We start from the raw sequence: 8,463 nt of genomic DNA, 5'->3' as shown, positions 1-8,463 counted from the left end.
GCCCCAAATGAAATCTAGTATAGTGCTCTGTAACCTTGGTAAAAGACCTACTGGAGGCTCCTAAAATTCCTTCAGTTTTTTCCACTATTCCTTCCCAATTTTTGTTTACAGCCAGGTCATTCCCTAGGAAAACTCATAGATACTTGATTCCATCTCTGGCCCAGTTAAGATCACCAGGTAGACTTGATTCTCTCCATTCCACCTGCCTACCAATAATGCAGTGTTTTTTACCCATTTTAGAGATTTTTCCAAATGTTTTTTATGCTTTTGTACATCACTGTTTCCATCTATTTCCACCATGATGTCATCAGCATAAGTTGAAAGGCGTAAGGGTAAAAGATCTTTAGCTAGCTTCACACCTGTTAACTGTTTTCTTAATTGACATAGCATGGGTTCGACTGCCAAAGAGTACAGCATTGCACACATTGCACAGCTTTGCCTTATTCCACATTTTACAGAAAAAGGTGCAATTAAACCAGCGTTGATTTTCAGTACATTCTCAGTATCACGCAATGAAACCGGGGAGAACCCAAAAGCCTATTCTAGCGAATTCAGACCATACTTTATGTCCAATGAAACAGAGATGTCCAAATAGTCTTAAATCAATGAAATATTATGCATAATTGATCTGCCATGAATACAGTATGATCGATCGCTATGCACCACTTGGTCAATTACATTTCTTTGTCTATTTTCCAGTGTCTTTGACAAGAACTTATAACCAGTACACAGAAGACTTACTGTACTGGTCTCCCCTTTTTTTTTCTTCACACAGATCCACCATTTTCGGTAGCAGCGTCAGCACCACCCTCCTGCATCGTACAGGCATTGTTCCTCTGGTCATGCTGTGGATGATCACAGTTAGAAGATCCTCTCCTAGGATGGGCCAGAATGCCTTATAAAGCTCCACTGGAAGACCATCGATATCTGGAAACTTTCCATTTGACATTTCTTGCAGCGCTGCCTCCACTTCTTGTGATTTCAGTTGTTGATCCAGTTCCTCAATTGCTTCCTGTGAAACTTGTGTTAGTCCACTGAGAAACTGTTGTTCGACTGACAGGTCTCTGTTGTATTCAGACACATAGAGTTCTGAGTCTTTTCTTTATCTGCTGCAGATCAGTCAGTTCCTGTCCATCAGCGCTGCAAAGACAATGGATGAGCCTGCTCTGACTGTTCCTTTTTTCCAAGCTGAAGAAGAACCTGAATGTGGCCTCGATCACCTGTGGATTCACACAAAGCCTGGAGTTCCACAATACCTATCTCTAGCTCCCTGATTGATCGGTTGATGTCTTTAGTCACATTTAAAACCTAAAACAATTTCTAAAGTGCTCATCATTCAGCAAGGTTGTGTTGAAATGCCAATATGCACTTTTTGTTATTATATAAAAACCTGGCCAGTCAACAAGGAATGATCAGGACGCCTACTAGAGACATGCTACATGCTCTAAAAATCTGAAGTTGTTGCTGAAGACAGTCAAATCTGTCTAGACCTGCTAATGCAATGTAGTTATCTTTAGTATGTGCCCATGAGTATTGTCTTGCTTTATTGTGTTTAGATCACCAGACTTCTGCTAATTCATAAGTCTCAATATTACGAGTGGACATGAGGCTCAAGATGATTTCTATCAATATCTTCCACAGTACAATTAAAGTCTCCACCCATTATTAAAAAAATCAGAGGAAGCACATCCTGAGACTCTCTCACTCACTCATCTTCTAGCTCTTATCCGAACTACCTCAGGTCACGGGGAGCCTGTGCCTATCTCAGGTGTCATCGGGCATCAAGGCAGGATACACCCTGGACGGAGTGCCAACCCATCACAGGGCACACACACACACTCTCATTCACTCACACAATCACACACTACGGACAATTTTCCAGAGATGCCAATCAACCTACCATGTATGTCTTTGGACCGGGGGAGGAAACCGGAGTACCCGGAGGAAACCCTCGAGGCACGGGGAAAACATGCAAACTCCACACACACAAGGCGGAGGTGGGAATCGAACCCCCAACCCTGGAGGTGTGAGGCGAACGTGCTAACCACTAAGACACCGTGCCCCCCTACATCCTGAGACAGCATTGTCTAATTTTTCTAAAAAATATACATCTTTCTCTTGTTAATAAAGTAGTGCATAAACATTGAGAGAACTACATTTGCTGTTTCATATTTGCATTAACTTTTAGTAAACGACCATCAACAATTTCTTCATACAGTATGTTAAAGAAATCGGCAAAAAATGCTTTGAAAACAGAATTGCTACTCCTGCATAAGAAAATGATGTTTCCTTGACATTTCCTTTGCCGTTCCACCTCTATGTATTTGGTCGAGTGTGTTTCCTGAACAAAAGCAATGTCAATACCCTTTGTTTCTATGGTCTCATAAAAAAATACTTTTTTTTATATCTCTTGCACCATTAAGAATTAAAGATGCAATCCTAAAGCTACTCATGAGAAAATGAATAGAAAACAGGAATAAAAGGAATATAACCACCAGCACCAGAGAAATTTCCCCATTGTGGGATGAATAAAGGGTTTATCTTATCTTATCTTATCTTATCTTATTTATCTTATCTTATCTTATCTTATCTTATCTTATCTTATCTTATCTTATCTTATTTATCTTATCTTATTTATCTTATCACACTTTGGGTGCTTATTAATTTTTCATGTCGTTTATGAGCTTATAGACCTCTGTTTCCAGAAGTCCATCCACTCTCCGTTGTCTCATCAAATTTTTTGCAAATTCTATAAATAATAACTGATTTGGAAAGTAATCTTCTACTGTTACGTCTCTTTTGCCTTTCGTTGTGTTAAGAAACCTGCAGACCCTCTCTAGAATATAGTTCTTTCTCTGATCATGCGGATGAAACGAATCAGAGGATTCACGCTCACTGTTCGAACTTGTCTTTAGCGCAACTTTCCTTTCCAACCGATTTAGCAAACACTTTTTTTTTGCTTTTCCCGATTTTGCGTCTCGTTTTGATTTTCTTTTGGTCTGTGGCATTTTAACCAAAGCGCCGTCTTCCTGCACCCTAATACTGTCATCACATAGTTCATTCATTTCTTTTTCAATTTGTTGCATATCTATACTGGACTGACTAAATCATTACTTATTATAACTGGTGACTGTGAGCCCTCAACATTCTGGACATTCGCTATCACTTTCTGTGTTTCAGCTCTAACCTTAACCGCTGCCTCTTCATGATTTTCAGCCCTTTGCCTGCGAAACACTGCTCTTTTTTGTACTGCCTGTCTTGTACTTGGCTTCTCAGTGGTCCCCTTATCCCCCTGTAATGTGGTCGTCCTGTCGGGGCAGCTGCTTGCGAATATTACGTATTAATGTCGGCTAGATCTCCTTTTTTTTTTTTTAGTATTAATGTGAGGACTGCCCTCCTGCAACTCAGTGGCAGCAGCCCTTTCCTTAAACTATAGTTTAGGAGCTCCAGCAGGTCTTCCCCACATTACGGCCCAATAAGACTTGTAAAACTCTGCTGGAAGTCCATCTATGCAAGGAGCTTTTCCACCCTCCATGTCCTGTAAAGCTTTCCGAAGCTCCTTTCTGGTTATTGCTTCAGTCCTCTTAAGAAGATCTGCTCTGTGACTTGGTTCTCTTTATACTCGCAGGTATAGAATTCTCAATAAAAATGAACAGTTCTCATGTATTTCTGCAGGCTCAGATGAAAAATCTCCATTTTCAGATTTCAGGCTGTGGATAAAATGTTTCTGACCATTCTGGCATTGAGAGTGTATTGCTGACACAAAGGCCGGGCTTTTATTTTGCTCACGTCCCACCACTGCTGGGCATAAAACTACTCTTTTCTTCTCTAAAATTGTTCCAAAAAAAGTTAAAAGCGTCTGTATAATGTTTGTCGTTTAAAACTGCTTTACATAAGAACAAACTGTGGTCTGAAAGACCAACATGGCTAATAAAACAACTCTTAACAACTGCTTCAATGATGTTTAAACATAAAACCTGTCCAAACTCGCAAGAGACATAAAATTGTTACGTACATGAGCCCATGTGTACTGTCTATCAGAGGAGTGAGAGATCACCAAACATCATTTAACTCGTGTTTTGTAATGATACGGATTAGCCGTGTACGTGAAGGTGTGTGGGGTTCTATATGGTTACAGTCACTGTTGTCTGTCGTACAGTTAAAATCTCCACCAACAAATAAAACTTCTTCACTGTTACAGGCCTCTGTGGTTTTGCATAATTGATCTAAAAAACCCAGTAGTTCTGTTGGTGAGGTTGGAGCACAAACACAGATAAAGACAATCTCCTCTGTGCTGTATGAGACTGTGTGAAACTTTTTGAAAATAAAATCTCCACTCCTGCACTAGTGGAGGTGTTGTAGCTCAGGCAGGAGACGCCGGCACATTCTTGTGTCCAGTTGACTGTCACTGTGGGTCTATTTTTTTCTGCTTCAGTATTTCATACAACTCTGCTCTCTTCCTATTATCTCTCACCCCGTTTACAGTGATACCTCGAGATACGAGTGCTTTGACATACGAATCTTTTGAGATACGAGCTGTGATTTGACCAAATTTTTGGCTTGAGATACGATTTTTGAGATACGAGTATCCGAGCCGCCGCCGAAACAAAGATCCCCAACAGCCACGTGTGCTCTTTTTCCCCCGCCTCAGCTTCCCGCGTCTCACTCGGTTAAAGCCGCCTTTCCACTGCACACGACAAACAACGGTCGACAAACAGAAAGTCATTCATTTCCTATGGAGAGTCGCAAAGGCGCTGCATGAGGTGTCGACCATCTGCGGATCCGTAATTTTAGAATCCGTTTTGCGCATTGGATCCATTAAAGAATTTGAACTTGTGCGACACAAGTTCAAATTCAAAGTTCAAAGTTGTTTTGTTTATGTGTTTTGAATATAAAAAATGTTCAGTACCTGTATTTATAAATGACAAATATAGTATAAAAACATACTATATTTGTCATTTATAAATACAGGTACTGAACATTCAAAACACATAAACAAAACAACTGGAGTGGAATTTTGCGAGCTGGAACGGATTAATGGGATTTCAATTCATTTAAACGGGAAAATTGTTTTGAGATACGAGCAAAGTCGCAGAACGAATTAAACTCGTATCTCGAGGTATTACTATATTTGCATCAGAGAGTCATTTTAAATCTGGGAAATGCTCACCGATTTGAACCATTTTCATGTTTTTTGTTGCTTTTAGGAAGTGTTTAATGTCATTTGCTCTCTTTGTTGGTCACAATGTTTACAGCAGCGATGGGAACACTGGTGTCAGACACGTCACTTTCTGCATCACTTTCAGTTTGTACAGGTTCTCTGTCATGTTTCATTGCTGCACCTATTTCATGTTTTTTTTCTTTTTGATGGTGTTTTAAAGACGATCTGTTCACTTTCTCTCTAATGCTTTCTCATTATCTCTCACTCACTCACACACGCACTTCTGTGAACTGATGGAGTCCAGTAACACCAGCAGCGCCTGGTCTGGAGGACCTTGAAGGAAGAATGAGTCCCACAGTTCCTTGTGCTTTTCATCACTCAGACTGTGGAACCAATCAGAGGCGAATGCGGTGATCAGCGCCTGCAGGACCTGTGTGTAATGAGCTCGCTGGAATTCGACCCTGTCCCCGGCCGAGGCGTCTCCACCCTCCAGGTAATGTGTGAGTGTGTGTAGAGCTTCAGTGATCTCTGTGTGATCCAGAGACGTGGTGATGCTCCTCATGAAATCACACACACACACACACACAGACACACACACACAAACACACACACACACACACACACACACACACACACACACAGCTGTGCCTCAACACACCACGACCACATCACACACACTGAGTGAAGAAACAGGCTTAAACATTTACACAAAACAAGAACATCAGTCATCTTCACTCATGCAATCATCTTGTAGACATTATACCTATTTTATTAGAATTACAAACATTGTGTACATCTGTTGACATTTAAAATATAAATCAGTTAATTTTCTATATAATTATAATAAAATAACTATTTTTGCATTTATTTATCTACATAATATTCCTTATTCACTATAAATATGTTATGATTCTATAAATAAATAAAAAAATAAATATATCATTAATTATTAAAAAAAGTATTTATTTGTTTGGTTAAACTAAAGAATAAACTATGGATTATTAAAGAAGTTAATAGTATTTTTATTTAGATAAATTATGAGCAAATTATTAAACAAACAGCAGCAACAACAACAAGTTTTTAATACGGTTTTTTTTAAGAAAATTAATTTATTATATAATATATTAAATTATTCAGATTACTACATTTACTAAAAATGAATAATTACCCATTAGTTTTATTATAATAATATCTTTTATATTTTTATATTATATTATTTCTGTTTATTTTTAATTTAAGCATTTTAATTAAAATAAAATTTTATTAAATTAAAATATTTAACGCAATATTCACTTCTATTTACAATAACACTATAAACGTACGGATAAAATCCTTAAATGACTCCCAACTGCTTAGTTAAGTGTATTTTTGAAGATATTATTTTAATAATCTAGATTTTATTTGTATATATTTAAGCATCCGTATCTTTTATTCACCTTCGCAGATTCGTTCCTTTTCTCTGAAACGAACCAAATTAGGTACCAAAATCCGCCATGTTGGTAAGGTCGGTCCAGACTGTAAATCCGTCCGTGTGGAAACATGAAGAATAGCAAAGATACCGATTAGTGACCTTCTTCATTATAGATTAAAAACCACAATTACTGTAAACATATAAACGTTTCTGTTAGAAATTCTGCTTAAGAGAAAACATATAAGATGTAATTAAGGCATTTCCGTACACTAAAATATCGATTATACTGATGAATTTAAAATGACGTTCGGATACACTGCTGCACTTGGGTAAAATACCTCACATTACCACTAGATGGCAGCATTTAATCACAAAAACAAGGGCTTTGTACAGGTCAAGATTAAAGAGAGAGAGAGAGAGAGAGAGAGAGAGAGAGAGAGCGTGTGTGTGTGTGTGTGTGTCCGTGGGTGGGGCGTTGGGGGTCTTCACAGAACCATAAACCCTGACAAAGGACCATTTAAGAATCTTTATTTTTAAGAGTGAAGCCTTTTATATATGAAGCTATGAATCATTATTCTATAAACAGGTTGTAGGTCAGGGGAGTACAATTATACAGTATATATACACACACCTCCACCTCCAATATACTGTACTGCTATACTACATATCTGTGAAATCTATAACAGTGCTTAATTAATGAAATAATGAATAATGGATAAAAGCTCTGAGTGAAGGCTTCAGCGTTAATGTGAGGGTTTGTACATCCAAATCAGGTGAACGAATCATACTTAACATTAAATTGTCATATTTTTTCATTTCACTTGGTTGCAAATCCACTTAGAAACTCTCCCAGGAACTCGGAGAAGGTTTTCTGAACAACTGCTGAGCTCTAGCAAAGTTCTTCTCCATAGGAGCAGAGCGTCCCAAGATGCCAGCAGAGCGTCCAGCAGTTTCGGGTATTCTACCTTCTCATCTTCTGAGATACCTTCAAGAGATTTGTTTAATAAATTCTCATGATAATATATTTGTTAATGAGAAAAGCTCTTCGGTGTTGGGTTCTGCATAAAAGAAAAAGAAACAAATGAAGAACCTCAAGGCACATGAAGATTATAAAGGGATTAGAAGACATGAACCTGAACCTAAATCTACAGGATTGTTTACACTGTGCTGCTGCAACGTGATTGGATAAAGGCATGAATGATCAGGGGTACAGGTGTTCCTAATAAAGTGACCAGCAAAGGTAGAGATGCTTCTGACTCATGTCTCTAAAAAGCTCCAAATGAGAGCAAAAGTTCGACTGATTTCTAGAATGCACACACACACACACACACACACACACACACACACACACACACACACACACACACACACACACACACACACACACACACACACACAAACAAGGTGATGATGATGATGATGATGATGATAATGATGATGATGATTATGGTGATGGTGAAGATGATGATGATCATCATCATCATAATGGTGATGGTGATGATGGTGATGATGATGGTGGTGATGATGATGATGATTGTGATGATGATGGTGATGGTGATGATGATGATGATGATGATCATAATGGTGATGTGATGATGATAATGATGATGATGATTATGGTGATGATGATCATAATGGTGATGATGATGATGATGATGATGATGATGATGATGATGATGATGATGATAATGATGATGATTATGGTGATGATGATGATCATAATGGTGATGGTGATGATGATGATGATGATGATGGTGATGATGATGATGATGGTGATGAGGATGATCATAATGGTGATGGTGATGATGATGATGATGATGATGATGATGATGATGATGATGATAATGGTGGTGATGGTGATGACTTTAGTTTTTAATGATTTCTATGTACA

Source organism: Tachysurus vachellii, chromosome 5, assembly GCF_030014155.1.
Source record: "Tachysurus vachellii isolate PV-2020 chromosome 5, HZAU_Pvac_v1, whole genome shotgun sequence".
In the NCBI taxonomy this organism is placed as follows: Eukaryota; Metazoa; Chordata; class Actinopteri; order Siluriformes; family Bagridae; genus Tachysurus; species Tachysurus vachellii.
The sequence above is the reverse complement of the archived record's forward strand: the minus strand, read 5'-3'. Positions refer to the sequence as shown.